At 37.4% G+C, this 23,903-nt stretch overlaps 1 protein-coding gene across 4 annotated transcripts in view; it reads right to left on the reverse strand.

Annotated features, from left to right (window-relative positions):
- The window catches only part of SATB2 (SATB homeobox 2), a 216,560-nt gene extending 199,706 nt beyond the window's left edge, over positions 1–16,854 (reverse strand). For all 4 annotated transcript variants that reach the window (XM_017838453.1, XM_017838462.1, XM_017838443.1 and 1 more), the window contains exons 1-3: positions 16,760–16,854; positions 13,170–13,434; positions 11,562–11,647 (exon numbers count right to left, since the gene is read on the reverse strand). The gene's annotated coding sequence lies outside the window, so the exon portion shown is untranslated. The remainder of the gene's footprint in view (positions 1–11,561; positions 11,648–13,169; positions 13,435–16,759) is intronic.
- Positions 16,855–23,903: the final 7,049 nt, after the last annotated feature.

The following is a 23,903-nucleotide window of genomic DNA, read 5'->3' on the forward strand; positions in this document are numbered from 1 at the left end:
GTGAATTTTGCAGCTGGTCTGGTAGCAGTTGGCAAAAACCTAGTGTCCAGATGGACATTAAATTTGCATTATTTATAATACATCAAAAGCGAATAGACCTCTATGAAAGTGACTTATAAGGACATTTATTTAGGGACTTACTTCTGACAGTTCTGAAGCCACTTTCATCCAAGCTCTGCTTAGATGCTGGATGTTTTACTCACCCGCAGGAAAACATTCCTCAGCTCCTGATCACTGTTGACCCTTACATAACTCACACATGTGGAAGAACAGGTAAATCTTGTACTTTCTATAGATTATGACCTACAACTTCGTAGTAGACCTATTTACAACTACAGCACTTGTGTCCAAGAGCATAGACTGTGCAAGGATCTGACCTGCTGAAGTTTTCCTACTTGCAGCGTGAAAGAATGGCAAAGAAGCAGGTCACAAACTGAAGTTTTCAAATTAAAAAGGAAACAGTCACCAGAAAGGCAAGCCATTAGGAAAGGTGTCCTGGTCTTGTCTGGGAGAGAATTAATTTTCTTCTTAGTAGCTGGCACAGTGTTGTGTTTTGGATTCAATACGAGAACAACGTTGATAACACACTGATGTTTTGGTTGTTGCTAGGTAGTGCTCACCCAAATCAAGGACACTTCTGTTCCCCATGCTCTGCCTATGAGGAGCTGCACAAGAAGCTGGGAGGAAGCATGGCTGACTGGAATGGGCCAAAGGGATATTCCACGCTGTAGAACATTGTGCCCAGTATATAAATTGCAGGGAGTTGGCAGGAAGGGTCTGATCACTTCTCGGGGATGGGCTGAGCATCAGTCAGCAGGTGGTGAGCAATTGTGTTGGGCATCACTTGTTTCTCTTTGGTTATATTCTTCTTCTCTCCCTTTCATTATGGTTATTATTATCATTAATATTATGATATTTTGTTTTGTTTCAGTTATTAAACTATCCTTACCTCAACCCACAAGTTGTACTATTTTCCTGATTCTCCTCCCCATGGTGGGTGGGGTGGCAGGGGGTGGGATGGGCAAGCAACTGTGTGGTACTTAGTTGCCAGTTGGGGTTAAAACACAACAAGAGGCCACTGCCTGATGAACTGTGCACAGGGAGTGCTGTACCACACCAGATAAAGCAAATAGCTTTCCTACAGTGCTCCCATCTCCCAGTGAACTCTGAAAATTCCCCTTTATCACACAGATGGTAAGACACCCAATGTCCATCACTCTTCAGAATTCATAGAAAACAGTGATTCTTTATATTGAAAGTCCTTTAGCTTTGCAAAACTCACACAAAATATCATAATGGAGAATGATCAGGTGTCTTTTTTTTTTTTAAATAACCTGAATCAAGAAATAATATCTCTTGCTTTGAAAATGACAGCCTTTAAAAAGAAGGTCATTTTCATTTATATCTTCAGGTCTTAGCACTTTGGGACTGCCATTATAAAACCCATTTTGCTAATATGGGCTTTCAAAAGCTTAACTAAAACTTTCTGAAAAGAAAACAGGTTACTGGAAGATTACTTCTGTTCCTATAGAATGAGAGAAATTGCGATTTCTTTAGGTCCAAGCAGTAGAACAACAGAGCACTTCATCACTTCCTGAAGCTACTGTCAGATCAGCCCACAATGCTTCAGTCCCTTCTCAATACCAGCTGTGAGTACACCATGATTTGTATCATTTTTATTCTTTCCTCACTCTGCTCTGGAGTTTAAGCATACTAATAAGACTTTCAAGTATGTGAACTAATCACCAGTACACCACCACCACAAAACTCCCTAGTATTTCAACAGCATAAGTGGACTGCACAGCCCGTGGTGTTTCAGCAAACCAGGGTCACTTGCCTTACAAATTATTCATTTCTTGATTCCACATCATTAAACACCTGATTCTGTTCACTGAAAACAGCACAAGCTTCACTGGGAGAAAAATTATTAAATCAGCCATGACAGCTTTGCTATGGATTTGCTAATCCAGTATAAATAGTCTGACAAAAGTCCAATAGGATATAGTTGAACAACATATCTCAAGCAGTGGCTGTTAATCACAGTTAAATAGCTATTCAATGGAGATGACAGTTTCAGTCTAACAATCAGGCACTTCAGAGGCACATGGTACTGAAAGCTTGCTGTCTGTACTCCACCACTGATTCTCCAGCTTGTTCCATGCTGGAGGCAGCCATGGGAAAATACCCTGCGAGGCAGCATAGCATCCAGGGGTAGCACAAAGGGAACAAACTGGCAACCAGGTATCAAGTTTTCATTTCCTTATTTAGATATCCCAGGTAATGAGAGAAAATATTTATGAAGAATGAAACTGAAGTCACCATGGAGCAGGGAAACTAATAGATTCCACTACTAAATCACTACAGTGTCAGATCTGCCATGTCACTGCTGCACTTGGGAACATTCAGAGCCAAAATGTTGTTAGACTCAAGTCCTTTGTTGATGTCCTCACCATTTTCTTTTACAAATGTTTAAAATTTGAGGTGAGTGTTGCCAAAGTACTTTTGATCAATAAGAGCAAACGTGTGTGAGTGAGGGAATTTTCCTAAGTGATTTAACATCAGCTGGCCTTATTCTGCTGTATTTAGTGTGTATACAAGCCTGTGCCAAGTGAAGGAGTTCACAGTGCTTTGCTCCTCTATTCCTTCTTAACTCTCTTATTTCCCTCTCCACTATACCAGCAGAACTGCTACCAAAGTGCCCCTGTTACAAAGTTAGATGGCTTAACTTTGTTTCAAGCATAGATCTCTCTGAATAAGACTTTGTGGTGATATATTTGAATATGCTGCCTTCAGCAGCTTCGATGGCAAGGGTGGCCTTAAACACTGGGCTGGGAAGGCTGGTGGCAATGACCTCTAGCCAGCAAAGCACGATATGGAAAGGGACATCAAACTAAAGCAATGCTAAGAGTAGTCACGCTGAAGTTTGCAAAAACTAAATTAATCTGAAATGACATTCACTGTAGAATCAGTAAAACATCTGTGCTTAAATGGCTTGTCTAGTTTAACACAGATAGAACACAATCATGAACTAGGGAATCAGATGTCCAAAAGAATAGGCTCTAGTCTGCAAACAGAAATGATCTATTTAATTTTCTACATCTGAGTAGTCCCATGAAAGACTTAAGTGCATAATGGTCACACCACTCAATTTTGAGCTCCAGCTATATGCAGCACTACAGTGTTATGGGCTGAGGTTTGCCACATCCTCCCCCCCCAAAAAGGTAAAAAAAACCCCTCAAAGACAAAGCTTCTCTTCCAGTAAACAGTCAGATTTCTTTCCTTGTAATTAATATGGTATGGTTGATATAGATTTTAAAGAACAGAAGTTTCTGTTTCTCAGTAATTTAATTCTACTTAATTATTCTAATACCAAATACAAATCCCAGAAAATATTTAGCTTGCAACAAGTGTTTCTATCTTCATGTTACTGAACTGTTCAGTAACATCAAAAGAGCCTTAAAATGCTTAATAATTATGGTTATTGTGCATGGAAGAATGCAACTCTGGTTTGATGTTAAGCTTCCATTTGGAAAAATTATGCTATAAATATAAAATGGAAACTAAAAAGCACAACTTAGTTACAGTAGCACAAAAGAAGGACCAAAGGAGATTTTAAGATGCCATTAAAACTAGAAGTCCCAAATTGAGAATTTGCATCAGGTTTCTAACCCTTCCAAGATACTAAAGTGTGTGAGCCAAAGCATCTTGCAGAAAAGTGTTACTTCTTCAACTTTTGGATCAGGTCTGAGATCACAAAACAACTCAAGAAGGCTTTCTCCTAAAGCACATCTTCACCTTCATACACAGAAGGGTATTGCAGCCTAATACGAGTAAAGGCAAATCACTCAAAAATACCAAATCTTCCATTCTGCTGTCAGACCATTACTGAAAAGATACACTGCCATTGTGGGTGATGTGCAACGGGTTAAGGCTGCTGCCCTCATGCTATGAAGTCATAATATTTCTTTGCAAAATGAAAATTGCTTTCAAACTTTTGTGTACATAGCAATAGGCTTTTTTTGTTAGGTTTTGGCTTGTTGTTTTTTTGTTGGCTTTTTTTTTTTTTTCATTTTTCAAATTATTTTTTGTCTCTGTCCTGTCCATGAGAGAGTTATTTGGAGGCAGTTCAGTGTTCATGGTCACTTCCAAGACACTGAATATTGGTGTTCTCTGTACAGTGCAGAGAAGAGGGGAAGAGTAGCATATTATATCCAATTCCCTCTATAAACTATATAATTTGAAAACAAATAAAATAATGTAAGTTTAGCTCTGGATGCTTCTTAGTAATTCAAAAGAAAGTACATAAGATTATTACAGAACAGAAGATCATTACATTTGGGACATTTCTTGGAGCAAACAACCCAGTCATTTGGCATGACATTGAACTGTTCATTCTGAGACCATGAGACAAGGTCTTCAATCACTATAAAATGCTCCATCAGCTTTGTATTACAGTATCAGCTGCACTTTGACAGTTTGTATAAATAGACGAGTACATCTCATTTGGATGAAGAAAATTATACTGGATGACTACAGATACATTGTCTTTTGCTTCAAAATTAAGCAGGAAGCAGAGTTTATGCACAAGAACGCCCTCACTGTAAATGCATAGATTGTCACTTGCTTAACACATGTTTTACATTTGGTACAGCAACAATACAAACGTTTACAAAATGGGTTGGAGCCAAGAGATGGCTCCTCCAAGCCATCAGTCTCAGAATCCTACCCAGTTCCCATTCCTTCCCAGAAAAACCTGGGAAAACAGATTGGGAAGATGCAGAAGTACACACAGATGTTTTATATCTGGTTTTGTATGTATGTGCATATATAGACCCATGTTAAGTCTATGTGTAAACATATACACATGCAGTATGTTCTATAAGTGCAATAGACAGTGCTCAGGTATCTGGGCTCTTCAGCTCTCTAAGATCCTCCCAAACCCAAACTTTATGCAAAGAACTTTTTCTCTGTTCGGTAGAGATATGTCATTAAAAGACAAAGTTATTTTGGAGGACATCTTGTAACTAAATGTTCTGACTTCTGCTAACAGGGTATTCCACATTTACAGACCAGTTTCTCCATTCCACATCCTGTCTGAAGACCTGTCACAGCAGGGACTGCAACACCAGCTATGCCTAGATCAAGCTAGGGGTAGCTCTTAATCCCTTCTCTGAAAGAGTCAGGAGAAGGAATTTCAGAGATGCATGGCAAAAGCAGAGGCCACATGATGCAATCACTGTTTTGGAGCTAGTGACTGCCACTTTCCACATTTCAGAAAGGAATTTCTCTCTGGCAATGCCATGGGCAAATTGCCTTATTTTGACAGAAAAGAGCAGCTTTTATTCTTCAAAAATTTCAGTAGCTGAATTGCCTCTTTTTTGTGCTGATCACCATCACTCAATGCTAAAAGAGAAGTGTGTACCTGTAAGGTAAATATTGTAAGATGTGACTTGTTGAGATGACTAGTCACATGCTTCCAGCTGGAGCTCATTTCTCTCCTAAATGCCATCCATAAGAACATAAGAACAATTCTATACATGTGACTCTTGCTGAAGAAACGTACATATGGTTCTCTTGAAATTGTTCCTTGCCTACTTATTTTTATATCACTTTGATATTTACAACACTCGATATCTGTACTGCAGTCCTCTAGAAAACAGAGTATGCACCACAGGTAACTCTTACAGGCAAAATTCATATTAACGCCAAAAAATCCCCAACAATATCCAAGTTTAGAAATAGGAGAATATGAAGGATTTCCATTCAAGATCAGTAACTTTTAACCTTACAAAGGTCCACCACATCTCACCAACAGACTTTTACTTCTATAGCTTACTCTCCAAGAATCCCAGCTGGAGCTGAAGGCCTTGCAAGAAGGCCCTCCAAAGGCAATAACCGTGTGCCTTCCCCCACCTGTTTTCCCAGGCAGGGCAAGGGCATGATACTCTCTCTTTCTTAGGATTTGAGGTTTGGACAAGTCACCCTTCCTCCTAAGGGCATCACCCAGGAAACAAACATTGGTTAGGACAACAGCTTCCTAGTCCATTGCCCTGTTGACATGACTGATCAGCAAAGGCCCACACCCAAAAGTATTTGTGCCAGAAACTACACAGCCACTCAGGTCAAGCTCCTGACATTCATAACAGAAAAATAATTGAAAAAATATTATTTCTGACTGGCCCAGGAACACAGCAAAGTGCAGCTGTTTTTCCAGAGCCAAAAAAGGGTCCACAGACACATTGGAATAACTAGGCGGATATCAGCCAGCAAGGAAATCAGAGGAAGTGCCACCTGACCCATTCCAAATACAGATGCAGATCTGACATATGACAAGGAAGCTGCTTCATCAGACAGGCTCTCGTTTCAATGGGAAGAAATATTTCTGAATCAAAATTCAAAACATGAAGTACTTTCTATTTTCCAGAAGAAAAACATCAACCTATGACTAACACATAGTAGCTTACTAGAAAACAAGATTAGAGCTCTGCTATCTATAGGGAAATAATCTTTCAACCAAAAACCTACAGAATAAAAAAATAAGAAGTTTTTGAGGAGCCATCATAGGGGTGACTGGTGAATGGAACCTAATATAAAGTAAATTACTGAAAAAAACTAATATTGTTTTCCTACCACTTTCCTACCTTGTAAGATTGGGAAGACTTTCTATTAAACATGGGTTTTCTAGCAAAGTTCATCACCAATCGCCTTACTAATACAAAAGGAAGCAGCTATTTACTCATCTCCTGCAGTTTGGGATCAGTCTTGTCAATAAGGCAAGAACCCCAAAAAGGCTTTCTTTCAGTTCTTAACCACGACAGAGACTTCTTAGATGGTCTTCAGGAAAAGTTCTAATTACAACTGGGAATTAATTATAGCTGGAAATTTTCTCATTGAATGGATTTTCATTGGAGAATACTGATTCATAAAAACAATTTCCCTCAGACATTACTGCATGTTCAACAAAGTTCTGCTGTAAAACTGGCAACTCTCCTGCCAGCTCCTCTGGCAAGAATGGGGTCTTCATATTCAGTTTTGCTATGAGGAGCTGTTTATGTAAGGAGGTTTCACAGGATGTCTCTCAGGAGTTGAGGGCAACTGTCTGCTCCAGTTCAGTAATAAGAGAAAAACAAATTACATTTTCAGGAACTTTCAAGAAAGTTAATTTTCTAGACTTTACTTGCTGTGGGAAGCTTTAGAATTTCTATGTTTTTCTTCCAATCAGCATAACTTCCTGCAGCTTTCTGAAGCTCTTGTGGATTTTTCCATGGAACAAAAAGTCTGAATTCCCAATAACTCTGCCTTCAGTCTCCCCAGGCCATGCTTAGTTGTAGCTTGTGTCCCCTTCACACCACAAAAACTCTCTCCTCATGAACACAGGGCTCCATATCTCCATGAACAAGGTTGCAATGACATAGGATAGAAGGCAGCTTGAACTGTCTAAGAAAGCCTTTCTCCACCTTGGTCACTACAGCAGAAACACCAAATACAGGCCATGGGTTTTCAGCAAACCCTCTGTCACATGGCGCTTATCACTCTCTCTTCTCCTTCCCTCAGTCTGTCCTGGATGATTTGAAAACACTCCAGGAGAGAAGTTATCTTTTATTGTGTGCTCATTTGTGGCCTCTGGGAGAAGCTACAGTAAGTGAAGATCTAAGCAGAGCCTTGTTAGTAAATTCTTCCTGAGTTTATAATTGCTAGGATCAACAGCAAGGCAGGGGAAAGAAAGACCTGTCAATTATTATTTTTAATTAGAAATACAGCTTAGAAATGTTGCCAAATGGAGCCACGCTGAGGGACTATATTTAAAGCACAAGAACATCCCAAGGTCTCAGAGATCTTTTGAAATCATTGGCCCTGCCCTGTGCTGTTCACGATGTACATAAACAATATAAGCAGACAGAAAGAATCCAAAGTATGAGTAAATTAAAACAGTTGATATATTTAAGCACATTTAGGGCAAGGAACATAAGAATTCAAAAATATCTGGATCTAATCTCTAGCAAGCCAGAAAAATATGAATAAAATGTGAAATATCGGTTTGTTGTTTTAAAAATCATAAACAGAATTAAGACACAAGAAAGGAACACCATGGAACTCTGATTTAATTGCTATGGCAACTTGCACAGCAGTTTTTCAGAGTGGTTCTAGCAGTTCTCTCATACTAGCAAAACAAACGTGTTGAACAATAAAATGTAAAGAAAAATATTCATTTAAATATGTTGTATCAACACATATAAGAGTGATACTGTATATAATTTGAATTTAATATTACATCCACATCATATTGAAGCACTTGAAGTTATTCATTTTGGGATATGGGACCGGGGGGAGGGCCTTCTAGGTTACAGGTCCAATCTACAGCTGATTCAATCTTATCTACTCAAATTTATCAAGTTCTGAATCAAAACTAGTAGGGTTTTCTTACTCCTGCTACTCTAACAATATCATTCTACAGTCTGACTCTAATGAGAGCTTGTTACCTTCTAGAAACTTCCTGACAGAACTTACTTGTCTCTCTATTATGTCTTTTTACTCTTTACCAACAGTTTTTTTCAGTTCAATTAACTTTTCCTCTTTGGTATTTATTCCATTTCTAGTTTCTTCATATAGAAAGCTACCACATTCTCTCTTCATTTTTCCTTTGCTATGCTAAACAAGCCAGAAATAAGCATATAAATATACACATATACATAAAAATATATAGGCACTACAAACACACACAAATACATTAACGAATATAAATGTATATTTATGCACATATGTACATAATTATGAAGGAATGGGATTGTGTCAGATCAGATTATATAACTAAAGAAAAATGTGAACTTTCAAATAAGAAAAATATGTTTATATAAAATATACATATTTGTATCCCTCCCCATTGCAATGGAGCAATAATTCTTATGGCCACAAAACAACCTCAAATTATTCAGACTCAAGTTGTTCAGTACCTTGTAACAGAATTCCATGAGTTAATTAGGAATTTGCTCTTATACATTTTAAAAGCATCACTTAACACTGACTGGATTCTTCTACTCTACCTTCTCAATCAATGCTAGTTATTATTTCTTTTCAGGCTGCCAAGGACTTTCTTATTCACTCACGTTTGAAACTAAACACAAAATTTTCAGTCTACTCTCCTGTGAAAAACTAAGTGGTTTCTAACTATTTTGTCTCCAAACCCACTAGTTTTCTCTTGCAAAACAGTAACCGGATCACAGCAATTCAAATAAATACAAGTCTTGGTTTTCTACAATGGCATTTTAAACTTCCCATGCTATTCTCCTCTGTACGATCTAACGTCTTTATTCTTTGGGATACAGCTCAACAACGAGAAGCTCTCAGCTCCCTTTTCAAATTTATTCTAGGATACAACTGGACTGACTTGCAAGAATGTTTCAGACATATTCAAAGCTGGAGGTTTGCTGCATTGTAAGCCATGAAAAGCACAATTAGCCATTCATACTGGCATGAAAAAGTCAACATTCTTCAGCCAATCACAGTGAAAATCAACAACAGAGATATTCCCGTAAGTAACAGGTATTCAATTCCATTGAACTAGACAGTTTTGTCACTTGATTGGTATTAGATCAGAGTTTTCATTACTCAAAAGGATATTGGAAAAATATGGCCAATGAAAGTACAATGCACAGTGTTTGCAGTGTACCACGTATGTTTGTTTTCACCCCACTCCAGCAAATAAGAGAAAACCAGAACTCCCATTTGCTTTTGTGCATTACAGAGGTCAAGAAAAACTTAATTTTGCTAGAAAGGAGTAATTACATGATTAAGGTAACAGAGTTTAACACATGCCTCCAAGAGGCTCTGATCTGTCCTAGCAAAATTAAGAAGTTACAGTGTTAAATTGAATTGTCAGCTATTGTATGCATTTTGTCTAATACATGTCTCCTTAAGAGCAGCATGGGTACAGTTTTATCATCATATCATGTTCTTAGGAGGTTGTTGATTACACAAAGGACTCAATTTGGCCATATTACTGTCTTCACATGATGATGAAATCAACTCATTCAGCTACAAATTCTAATGTCTCCAGCTTCATTTATACTGGGATCAGCCAGTTCACTCTTTCTAAAGACAGTTCTCTCTGAACTGATTTACTATGTGCATAAACACCTGAGTAAGAATAGAGGAAGGGAGAGTGAAATGATTGGAATGACCAACTGGTTGGAATTATCTCTGAGCAGCAGCATTGCTTAAGCAGTTTGTGGAATTACAAAGTTAGTTTGCAAGCTGAAGATATTTCTAGTACTTTGAGAAGCCACTGTAGCCCTGTCCAAATAAATGTAACAGATTAACAGCCTGACTATGTGCTTTGGAAGAATGAATGTCCTTCTGGTAGTAATTGCTGGTAATTAGAAAAACCTATCTGATAATTGTTATCCAGTTATCTGATCTTGAACATAATAATTCTACAAAGCCAATGTCCAGGTTTCACCACACAACTGGGGATTCCAATTCATATACTCAGACTGATTAACTGGCATGAATCCCACCAGTCCCACACCAAGGTTACCTCAGTGAAACCTACATTGTGAGTGGTTCACTGTGTTCCATTCAATAACTCATCTTAAATTATATCAGCATCTTCTTATTCGGAAACCAAACATTAAAAATTGAAAAGCTCTCAGGTCTACAGTTTAAATGGCCATCTTATTTAAACTGTCATGGGCTTTGAACCCTCAATGACTGCAAAATGTGCATGATCTGAAAAATAACACTAATGCAAACCTAATGTTGCCCTTGCACGTTTCCTTGAGGAATTCAATGTGAAATGGTCCAAGAATAAAGAAAGCTACATTTTAATTTCATTAAAAATTAAGCATCATAACAGAACCAACAGCAAAACAGCATTAACTGTAGGCAGCATTTCTGAGCATATGATGAAGTAATAGTTTTCACTGAAGGAGGTATGTTTGAATGTTTGTGTGCATACCTATATGCTTTACATTTATACATATGAATAAAAACAAAAGTTCAACTTGTATCACACTACACATTTCATCATATTACAAATCTCAAAGAATATAGCCTTGCTTATGGGAAAATATCAAAAAGCTGTATCATGCTTTACTTTTAATTTGAATCAGATAAGTATATATTTACTACTGGTAGTCATTAAAACATGTACTATAACTGCCTCAATAATGGCATCCTTAGGGAAGTGATAAGGCCTGTGTTAGTCAAATAGTACAGCAAAGAGATTATTAAAATAAAACATCTTATTTCCCTGTACAAACAGGAGCTAAAAATTACATCAAAGTAGGATCACATAATAAGAAAAATCAGGAAAAAAACCCAAAGTAGCAAAATATTGCAAACATTAAGTTTTTAAATGACACAAAAGTCACTGGAGCAGTTGTCCGACATTTACAGAATTCCTGTCTCAGTTGTATAGTAGCTTTTATTCATTAACTTTGAAGGCACTGATTCACTAGTACACTCTAAAGAACTGAAGGCTGGATTTAAAAGTAGTTTAGATACGGTTATAAGAATTTAAAAGTTACAGTGGTTGCCATTAAAGAGGAACTCTGTAAACTCACCATGTGCTATCCTACACACAAGCGCTGTTTTCTGTTTCAGTTCGGAGAAACTGTTTCAATGTGTTTCAGATGCTGAGGTGTGGTAACTGTTTAAAAAAAATTAACAGAAAATATTTAATGTGACCACTTTACAACACAACATAGAAATTGTTAGAAGTAAACTTTGTATTTACTTCTAATACACACAAATTTAACGAAGCTGTAAATCAACATAAGTTTTACTGTTTATTTTAGCAAAAGGAGACTCACCCTTCAAAAATGAAGCACAAAATCATTTTAAGCTGGATATTGAGAAAAGAGCTAGGAAAGCTCTTTTTTTTTTTTCTTTCAATCTGAATGCTTAGCACACTTGGACCCCTCTGAAAACTCTTGTGGTATTTTAAGCAAAGTCCTCCACTCCGAGACATAAAGAGCCGAGATTTGTTAGGAAACAGGTGGTACTCGGTCCACTGTGCACACTGAAAGCAGGAGAGAGTCTTTCCCTAAAAGCAGGAAGTCTGATTTCCACACACTGCAGCCTTGCACCTCTTGCCAGCAGGTGGCAAGATGACAGACAGCGAAAGGGATGATGCTAAGCCCGTATGAGTCACTCGAGGAGCCAGCTGCAGCCCCGTAATGTAACCATTTAAAAAAGAGACAGCTCTGTAAAAGCTGAGACCCCCGAATAACGACACCTGCATTTTCTGCATTTACTAAATGTCGAGAAGCTGAAAGTAAATACCGTTCCACGTAGCTCTACAAACTAATTTATAAAATGACCAACAAAGCAAGCAAGGGTTTTGTACTGCAGCCTGCATTGCAATTGAAGTTACATGCTACTCATCTTCCCACACACCTGCTAAATACTCAGTGCTACTCAGTTCCAGAAAAAACACAACGGGTGAGCAGAATGAGAAGGAGTAGACCTTGATTTTTAGGATTTTAATTAAGTCTAGCGTACATAAAAATAACCCAAAGTCTGACCCAACATTCATTTGCACAGACAAATGAGGAGGCATTGAAGTAAATTCAATTGCCCGAAAGAAACAAGGACAGGTAAATGGAAACACAGGTGACAAAACAGAAGCCAAAATTTGAGGTAAAGGAGAAAGTTATCAATGAGTCCTTGCTGAGCTTTTCTAAATGCCTACTCCTAGAATGAGGAATTTGATATGAAACTCATGTCCATGGGGTGGGATGGACTCCTATTTTAAGTAAAATACAAGAAAGGATTCAATGTAATTGTAAAGGAAAGTGTCTTTTCTAAAACAAAACAAACAAAAAAGAATAAAAAACCAAACAAAACCCCCAAACAAACCCCTCAAAAAACCAAACCCTGAAAAAACCTCATGTTGCTGAAAACTTGGAGATATTTCTCCTTGAGAATAATTTGGGGGAATTATTTCAATTAAAAATTCTGTAATACAAACTCTCTGCTCTGGAGGGCCACCTCCTCACCTATTCTTCCACTTCCCAGAACCACACGGTGTATTGTACCAAAAGACTAACTCAAAGACCCCTGCTACCAGCATTGGTCTGTAAAATACAACTAATCGAGGTTACAAAACCAAAAACGCCTTTAAAACAAGTAAATTCTATTATTTCTCAGATGTTTTCATCTAATCTTACCTGCAAGTAGAATGGAAGAACAAGGAGAGGGTGAATTGATGCACCTCCCTCCAAATTGATGCTAGAGGGCTACTGGCAGTATCTTGTTGTTTACTGAGTGACACAGCATAGTGAGAAACAATGCTTGGAGAAGTGACCCAGGTTTGATCTCACTTTTCACACCCGTAAGCAGAAGTCAGTTGAGTTGCACTACTGTAACACTGGAATCAGGTCTACAATGACATTTTCTGTCACAGTGCAAAATGCATGGATAATGTTTAAACACCTAGAAAAGAAAAGAAAAAGGATTCAGCAGAGAAAATACGAAAAACCATTAAGCTGAGTAACAATAAAAGGAGTATCTAAACACAAGATTTATTATAACCAAGTCTTCTCATTACAATTCAGAGTTAAAATAAGATGTTTAAGCTGGGCGTATATTTTTCTTCTTCCACTGCTTCCTCTCTAGAAAAACTTCATTTTTGCATTTCAGGCTAGATGCACTACCCTCACAGGCTATAGCATTCACAGCAACCAGCATACAGAATATGAACATGACTGGGAACTCCTAACTGCTGAGTACAAATTTAATAGAGTCCTTTTCAGTGAGAGTGAAAGATGATGTCATAAAACTTTATAAGTTTGAGCCATACCATGCTGCAACAGATAGAAAGTAGTTTCTCCCATGATTATAACCTTGGTGTGTTCTCAGGGGGAGGCCCCATAGCAGTTCAATCTCATCTGAACTGTAGCTGCTGCTGCCCCACACATTTCTCCATCCCAAGCTATTTATTCTGTTCTAATAGAGAAGCACTTGAAAGAAAACTAACCACCAAAAGAGTGACTAATCTCAAGCAGAATCAGGCCCTAATCACACAACCGACAGGACCATCATCAGGAAAGGGTGAAATAATGGAAATAGGAGCACAGTACTATACCAGCTTAAACTGTTATATATTGCTAAGGAACCACACCCTGCAGCAGAAACTGCAAAAGTAAAAGCAATTTTTGGGGACTTGAACTCTGACAATGCAGCTTTAGAAAAAAAAACACAGGCCAGGGTACAGGGAAAAGTCTTGGTGCAGTTAGCAGCATACACTTAGGTCTTCCTTTGTATATTTGACTAAGGTAGGGAATAAGAGGGTAAAAGCCAGGCTCTGCTTCTCTTACCAAAGAGGTAGAAAAGCTCAAGTGTTCAGGAGATGACAGTAACAAATTATGCTTCTGGTCAGGTTAGTTTTAGAAGGGGTTAATAACAAATAGAGATATCCATGCTGCAAGCATTAAACTGAAAGATGACAAACTAATATGACCTGCAAACAAGACAATTTTTATTCATGAAATAAAGCTTCAGAACATGCAGTACTATCTAGTGTATCACTAGAAATTTCAGTCATACATCACAAATTTAATAAACAGAAAAAAATCCTCTGCTCTACCCCCACTCACACTTTAATTTTATTTCTTCTGAGAAAAATGCAACTATGCTGTATGTTACTTCTAGAATAAGACTGTCTGACACAAAATGCATCCAGCCCTTGAAGTTAGGGTGATATAACTCTTGAGATCAGCTGAGTGGTAACAGCTATGATAACACGCAAAGCCTCCCTGTAAGCTGTTCATATGAATTATGCTGCTTTTCACTCACTTCATCCCAAGTTGTCAAAAAGCACATATCAGCCTTTGTTCATCTGTGTTAGCTTGTTAACTATTAAACACACAGAGATGAAAACCACTAAGTACATGAAGCTGCATAATATTGTTCAAGGCAACGCTTTTCTAAAAAGCATGATTTCACTAAGAGGTTTATTTGTCCTGAGAAGATTATGTTTGCCTCAATGAATTCTGAATTCTGAAGTAAAACTTAGATTCCATAACTCAGATCCATTTTAACAACCACATCTTTCCAATTTTTCTGATCCTTTTTCATGGATTAATTTTGGAGTGAACATATCATGTTATATTAAAAGTGCCTGAGTTACCAGACAATACAGTAATATTTGGAAATCAGGCTCCTCAATTAATGCTAGTTAAGTACTCAAGATCGCTCCTGAAGTTTAAAATTGTTGGTCTAAGATTTTGCCATTAAATCCACATATTTTGTGGCTTGTTCTAAAGTGACTATCCAAGTTTCCAGTGGAAAATATCTGAGTAATGACAACACTTCAATAGAATGGACTTCAGGAAAAATACTTGTATCAGATCTGACAAAGCAACAACAAACTGCAAGACAAAATGAGGTTAGAAAACATGCCTCTTATTTTGGTCTTTATATGGCTCTTATTTCAAACAACCAGACAAGAAAAAAAAACCATAGGAGTTAGTACCTGTGGCACAGAAACAATACTAAAGCAGGTAAAATCAGCTGTTGTGAAACAGTAAGGAATTGGAGTGAACTGCATGAGGTGCCTCATCCCAGAGATCAGCATAATTAGGATCAATGAATTCTGTATGTTGGGAGGTTTATTGTGTGGCTGTTAAAAGGACTAGTTTCCCTTGGTGTTTATTTGCACTGCTGAATGTTTGCTACAAAGCAGTTGAAAAGGAATGTACTTAACAGCAAAAAACCATAACAAGTAAACAAAAATAAGTTAAGCATGCACAAACAAAAGAGACTAAAGTAATCTATAGTAATAATACTAAAAGGTATAAGAGTCAGGTATTCAAAGGGAAAAGTCAGCAGAATTCCCAGCCATGCTGCATATTGTACTTTTGTCTTACTGGAATCAGTGGCAAAATTACCTATAAATGCAATGAGTTCAAAGTTTACTGTACAGATGAAAACAGAGTAATCTGTAACATTATATTTTCAACAGAAAATATAATTTGGGTCATTGTATCCTTGCTAATACAGCATCCAGCTCATCTGACTAACTGTAATCCCTCTCTGGTTTAGAGGACTCCTAAACATTGGATTATTTATAATGAATTTTTATTCTTAAGTACATTTCGTAACATCCCCTGCAATAGCTGAATGCCAGCAACACAGCATAGATTCTCCAAAGTAAACTATATTCTTACATGTAATTCTAGGCAAATAAGATTTTTTTGAAAGAACATACAAAGCCTACTTTCACAAATATTCATCCAGGATTCACAGCTAATTTTTAGACAGCAACCTGAATTTGCTGTGCAGCAGAGAAATCAGTACTGCTATATAAACTGAAACTAAAAAGGGGTCAAAAACGTCTCCATAAAGCATGGACTGACAATCTTATATCCCACTAAGTAAATCATCAAATGAGTTTATTTGAAGGAAGCGTAACATATGATCTCTTGCTTTACACACTCAGAAGAAATAATAAATTTCTTACAAATCTCTTACAAGAACTCTTCCTGGCCACTGACCCCAATTCCAAGACCTGTAACCAATTATTGTTAGTTAATGGCATTCTATTCATGGCAAGAATAACAAAAACCTCCTTTTAATATACATACATTTCCATTTCGTTAACTGACGGTGATGTCCATTTCCATCTGAAGTATCAATAAGAAATGTACAAGTTTTCTCTCAGATTTACCTCGCCTTCCTTTTTATCTACTTCATTCCTTTCTCTTCCTGTCATCTAAAAAACCAAACCAGAAAATCCTAAAAGGGGTAAATTACTTACAAGAAGAAAACACACTGTAGGAAAAATAGATACACAGTATTTCGGTTCTGTTGACTGCCTCAGTCACGGGTGAGAGCACCATTCTGTAGACTGATCTGGAAAAAATTATTTAAAAGAGGGACACAGAGTCAGGAGTTTAAGTGCTCTTGACTACTGATACACTTTTTTAATATATCTTGAGCAGGTCAGTTAACTTCACTGTGTGTATTTCCAAACAGATATATTAATTTTATCCATCTTTGAATAAGATTTTCACCTCATGCCTTCAAAGCCATTCTGAAAAGGACTATGCTCTTATTTGTTACTAAAGCCAAAAGTCATCAGATAGGGGCAGGTGAATTGTGATATTCTATGGCAATATGCGACACCATTCCCCAATTAAACCATTGGAATAAAACAGGAAATTATTCTAGATTCACTGTGTTCATTTGTGCTTCCATGAACGCAGCGCTTTAGGATTATTTATGTTCATATACTTCACCAATTCAATTAAGGAAAGTTTTTCAATGCCAAGACTTAAAATCTTTGTTTGAGATATATGATTATACATATATGCATCTTATCAAATAATATGGAAATTGCTTCCTCTCTTGCAAAATTATCCGGTGCCTTTCATTAATGCACACAATGCTTACAGTCCTCCAGAGTGATTCCAGCTAGTGCCATCCAAGCCGTCTTCTTTCCATGGTCGTGGGCCAATCCTTTGAAGCATTCCCCTGCTGGCTGAGGACAGACACCCAGGAAGTATTCTCTAGAACACAGCATTAAATATATTCAGTATATATATTCATGTAAAGTCAGAGTATTGTCATTTTATCTTTAAAGTTTTTTCACATCGTGGGGAAAAGTGATCATTCACATGTCCTTCCAACCACCTGTGCTGCTGCCTTGGATAGCACTTGCTCTTTCTCTTTGTGTAGCCAGTTCTTGAGTGTCCATAGCCATATTGCACCTCATTACATACAAGTTGGCTCCAATACCTACAATCATTAGAAAAACAGATTAGTCAGAACAAAATTTCTCACCACTTCTACTTTCTCTTACATATCTATAAAATAAATTTAGATCAGGTTCTAGCTTTTCTAAAGCTATGCTGTTGGCAACACATTTGACTCATTTAAAGTTTCTGGACTGATAACGCCTCCACTTGCCCCATTAGTATTTAAGTTCAGTTTATATTTCTTTCTCAGAGTTCCTAGTCTCCAGGTGAGTTCTTAATCAAAATATCTAATATGTACCCACTTAATTTCCTTTAACATTGCTATTTTTTCTGTTTCTTTATTTCAGGGTGCTAAAAATTAAGGTCTTTGCATACACAAAGGTATTTACTGAAAACAGACCAGGTGTGTTTCATTACTTGTGTTTCATCCCCTTTTATCCACCCACATCAGCTTCATTGTCCATACTATAAAGTAACACCTAAATAATAATTCATGTTCCAAAGATGGGCCTCTTGGCCTTCTTGCTGAGTGTTCTGCATGAAAGAGCAAGGAAAAAAATGAGCTGGTTTCATAAAGACTAAAGTTCCTTCCACTACTCAAAAATGGAGCATAAGATATATATACACAATTTCTTTTCAGAGGCAATAATTGGTATATACTTTTCTTCAAACAAGCTGAACAATAAATTGTTCATTGTGTTTTAGAAAGAATCTTGAACATGTATTCTGTTTAGATCAATCTCCAAAACTTGGAAACACAATAAATGAGCACTTGTCTCCCCAAGTCCCCAGTGCTTGTTGCTCAAGAAAGATCTTAAAGTTCAGTCTGCTGGACTCAACTTCACACTGCAGAAAAAAGCAACTATTCCTACAGGCCTGGGACAACAGCATGTTTAACAAAACTTTCTTAGCTGCACACAAACTGAAAACATCTTGTTTGTGACACTTCTTTTAGCCAACACTATAACAAGAACCTCTAGATTATAATCAAGCTTCTAACTGAAAGAATAAATGCTAATTCCCATCTGTATGAAAAGGAGGATAAGTCAACCAAATCTAAATCTTCTGCTGTTCACTGCTAGCTACATCCGAGTCATATTCTTGGGTAAATACATTACAAAATAATAAAAAATAATTTCAGCTGTTTACAATACCAATCTAAATAAAATGCTAGTACATTAGAAGACCAGATTTTAAAATGAGAAACAAATATAAGTGGATTTATACAGACCCAAAGAAAAGTACACTGAAGTTTCATTTTGTTCAGTGGTACAATTTACCAATATTTGGAACATCAGGAAACAGCATTCCTGGTTTACTCGTCGCAATTCTCTCAATAAAGACCTGGGTTTCTGCACGACACACAGTCCTTCTTAGGTTTAGCTGATATTTCTCTTATTCAGAGCAATGATTTGATCAGAAGTCCTTGCTGGATGTTCTCTGAGCATTCCCTGGCACTTAACTTATTACAGGCCCAATCCTATTCTTTTTTCTACTAATGAGATCTGGCCAAGATTCACAACAGAGACTTTTCTGTGTGGCCTTTCTTATCTTCTTCAGCATATAAAGCATTCTTTATTATAGTATTATTTGCAATTCTTTGCAAAGAATAATTGTCTTTATATGAATTTACTCGTGCTGAAGTTCAGCACTTCCCACACCTTACAAAATAGAAGGAGGAATAATTATTTTGTGAATCTAGTGATCCATCAGAGACTGAGAGACTGATGGATCACAATAATAGCTTTAGACTGACCAGCAATCCAAAGCCTGAAAGACCTATGTACATTTTTCAAGTTTTGAAACTTATCACTAGAAATGTGCCTAAAAATGCCAGGAAGACAGTCCTACAGTGACAGACAAAAACTCAGTCCATGCTCCAAAGAGCTGACCAGCCACTTATCATCTTTCTGCTCAGAAACAAAAGCACAAGCAGAGGTTGTAGTGCAGGTCCCAGTAATGAAGACAGGACTGCCCAATTCTGATCTCTGCTCTAATGCTCAGCCTGCTCAATCATACTAAATCCAATAAAGAAACTCAAATCTGTTTGAAAACAGCCTAAAAATAAATTATTTTAGTTAAGCATTCAATAAAAAAAAAATCTCTCCTAGCAATTTTCTTATGGATAAAGGAATCCTAAAGCTTCAAGTTTCCCTGGCAATTCTGCCATTTAAAAACAACAAGCAAAAAATGGGACAAAAACGCCACCAAGGCAAATCATACAGCTGGTGATCCTGATAGATACAGACTACAGTTAACCAATAGTGATGTAAACTCCTTATGCCAGATTGTTTAAGCACAGAAGAAAGCACAAATGCACATAATTAAGATCTGATGTTTGCTTTTTCCTCCGAACACAAATGCAGTATTTGTGTTTGAGCACTGGCAGTAACAACTGTGAACTATGCTATTAATGTCTGATTTAAAAATGCTTGTGGCAGGATCCTGTCTGGAGGAACAAAAATAAAAATGTATTGAGACAAAACAACAGTGAAAATTGCACTAAGAAAATTAAAAGCAGTGATTACAGACAAAAAACATGTATTCTCCTCTCAGAAAGTTATTCACGTGTAACTTTTCTTAAAATGGATCCAAACATTGCCATTCTCAATAAAAACTAAGTTTCTGAGTGGATATATTTTTAAAGTACGTGCAAATCCTTGGTTTATTTAAGGGAGAAATATAGCTCAGTACCATTTTTGCTTATTTTCCTCAAACATTTTTCAGGTTAAATAAATTGGTACTAAATTGGCCAGGAGTCCAGCTGCAATGATGGGTTCATTCATTAACTTGAGTTTTTAAGAACTTATATCTTCAAAAGTATGTAACAAAACTGAGGCTTCTGGATTTCAGTAAGGGACGCAAAGAAAATTGCCTGCAGTTTCAAGAAGCATTTCACACCAAATTAAGGCATTCATTTGCTAGACAGTCTCCTAAAATGATCTCTGCCTCTAAATCGGTATCTGAAGGTGCATCTGTTCACTGATTATCCATGACATTTAGCTGTCCCTCATAAGTGGCTAAAGTAGACACTAAATTGTAAACATTAAATTGTTTCTTTGCCTGTTCCTATCGAAACATTCTGTAGTGTCTGCTAATGCTAAATAAAATCAGTCCTCTTCTGTGAGATATGCACTTTGAAATATCCTTGTGATTATTTTCTGAATTTTTAAGGACACACAAGACTGAACACAGCCAAAACAGAGGTTTTGGAAAACCATGATCCAGGTAAGCAGAAAACATCCATCCTGTCATCTTCTTGCTGTGTGTGGGTTTCTGGCAGCCACTTCAGCCAAAGTATCCTGCCAAAATTTGTCAATTCACATTGCTATCAGTCACATTGCTTCCACTGTTAGGTTTAACAAAAACAAAACTTCACAAGATGGTACCAAATTAAATCTTGAAAAGCAACAGCTCTGTTGAACCTGTAATCAATTACAGATTTTTGTTTAGTGTTTTGGGGTTTTTTTTGTTGGTTTGTTTGACTTGGGGCATTTGTTTTTTGGTTTTGTTTTTTTTGGGGTTTTTTTGTTGGTTTTTTTTCCAGAAAAACATAAAGGGGCAAACCTATACCAGCTAGAAACACTGAATGTCACCAGGTATTCTGAAGATGGACTTTCATTATAAAAGTAGCTGAGTGAAGCCTGGTAACAAACCTCCTCACAGAACAAAACATCATTCTGAATGGCTTCTGGAGATGAATTAGGGAATCACAGAATGGCTAAAGTTGGAAGGGGTGTCCAGAGACATCTAGACCAACCCACCTGCTGAAAGCAGGATCAGCTTGGTCAGGTTACTCAAGACATCTGAATATTCCAAGTATGAAGACCCCACAACCTCTCTAGGGAACCTGTCCTGATGTTTCATCACCCTTATAGAAAAGAAGTTTTCCCTTATATTTAAATGTAGCTTCCTGTACTTTAGTGTATCTCCACTACCTCTTGTCATGTCACTGGGCACCTCCAAGAGGAGTTGGGTTTCACTGTCTTTAGTCACTTCAACAGGTGTTTATACACCTTGTTAACACCCCCCTGAGCTTTCTTTCTTCTAGGCTAAACACTCCCAGCTCTCTCAGCCTCAATTTGTATGAAAGATGCTCCTGTCCCTTAATCATATTGCCAGCTCTTGACCAGACTTGCTCTGGTGTGTTCATGTCCCATGTAGTGGAAAGTGCTGAACTGGACACGGTTCTGCAGACGTGACCTCACCAGTGCCGATTAGAGGGGAAAGGACCACCTCCCTCAACCTGCTGGCAACACTTGTCCTTGCACAGCCGAAAGTATCAGTGCCCCCCGCCATAATGGTGCACTGCCGGAACATGGTCAGCTCAGTGCCCACAGAACCTTTTTGGCAAAGCTGCTTTCCGGCTGCCAGACTCCTCCTCCACAGGTACAGACTTTGCTTACCCTTTTTCTGAAGTAAAATAAAACACAGTAGCTTCAAGTGAGTTGCATCTGGAGAATTGTCTTTCCTCCCAGTCCCTTTCCTCTAACCTCTTTCCTCACTCCTCCCCAAAATTTGTTTGTTTGGAAAAACCTTTAAATTCAAAGCAAATCTTGGAAGACAAACCAAAAGCTACTTAGCTTTGACAGGACTTTAGCTTTAAGTCCTAGAGCAGAACAGAATGACTGTCAACAGGCGTTTTCAACCCTCTGCAGGTACACAAACCTGAACCAGAACTATCCTTTGGAATCCAGTGCGGTATCAAACATTACTGATAGAATTTCACTCACAATGAAGCTGTAACTCAAGTTTATAACAGAGCCTTATGAAGGGACTACTATGTCATCTTTGCTCATTGTTTATTCTCATGTATAACATTGCCCAGAGAAACTGTGGATGCTCTATCATGAACACTATGGAAGTGTTCAAGGCCAGGCTGAATGGGGCTTTGAGCAACCTGATCTAGTTAAAGGTGTCCCTGCTTATGGTGTGGGGATGGAAGGAAAGTCCCTTCCAATCCAAGCCATTCTAAGGTTCTACGACTTTTGGAATCATAGACATGAAACCTGTTTTCTGAATTTTCATCTTCAAATACAGTGATACAGCTCAGCTTCTTATTGTCCTGCAGTGAATACAGCCTGTAAGAATTAGGTTGTCATTTCCTTAATTACTCAGATTCATGAAAAGCTTACCTGTGTTTGTTATTGAATGAAAGAAACTTACCTTCCTTCAAGTTCCTTTGCAAACATTAGACCTGCAGTATTAAAACATCAGTTTATCAGACCTTCATTGAATACTTCAGATCTGAAAATAAGGAGCACTGTTGATTTTACTTGTTTGTCCTAAAGCTCTAGTGATAGTTAATTAAATCTTTTCCAGATAAAAGTTTCATTATTGTTACATTTTAACATTAAAAAAGAACCTTCTGCAGAATTTCTAAGTGGTATGCCTTTTAGAACAGATTTGTAGTGTATCTGGGAGAAAGCATATCTGCATTTCACTAAAAGTATTCAGGATGAAATTAAGAATGAGAAGTTTTGCATTGAAAATGAAAATAAAACCAAAGCCAACAGCAATGCTTCAGCCAGAATTCTTTGCATATTTATACATGACCATTGGGAAAATAAACGCCTAGAGAATCTTTTCTCTCAGTGCTTTCTTCTCAGGAGCTGCTGGCTGAGAAAATAATGATAAATGCCAATCTGGAACAAGAATTTTAAATTCTAAGCAGCCTTACTTGCAAAGCAGGGAATGATGCCTGCCTGCTCCCCTACAAAACACATGGAAGATTCAGTTCCTTTTCCATAATGGCCCAACTGCTACTAACCGAGTTATTTCTCATAACTCAGACCAGGCACCACCTTCCTCCCAGAAACATTTTTGTTTTACTTAAAAAAAAAAACCAAAAAACACCAACCAAAAAACAAACCAAACAAAAAGCAACAACAAAATACCCACCCAAACAACTTTTAAGTCTTTCTCCTCGGTAGAGAGACTAAAATGTTGGTATGCTGCTCTTTTTTGTATCTAACAAAACTCAGTAACAGTTTATTTTATTTGGGTACTGAATGTTAGAATGTTAATATTTGAAGGTTTGACATTCAAATATTGCTTTATTATCAATATCCCCACGTTTGTGCATATCAAATATCAAAACAACGCCCTTTAATGAAAAAAATGCAAGTCTTATTTTTCTATCAAACAGAAGAATTTAAAAAGCAACTTTGAGCTGGTATGACAAAAAAACCCACTTACAAGAGC

Source organism: Lepidothrix coronata, unplaced genomic scaffold, assembly GCF_001604755.1.
Source record: "Lepidothrix coronata isolate B3197 unplaced genomic scaffold, Lepidothrix_coronata-1.0 Scaffold7, whole genome shotgun sequence".
Lineage (NCBI taxonomy): Eukaryota > Metazoa > Chordata > Aves > Passeriformes > Pipridae > Lepidothrix > Lepidothrix coronata.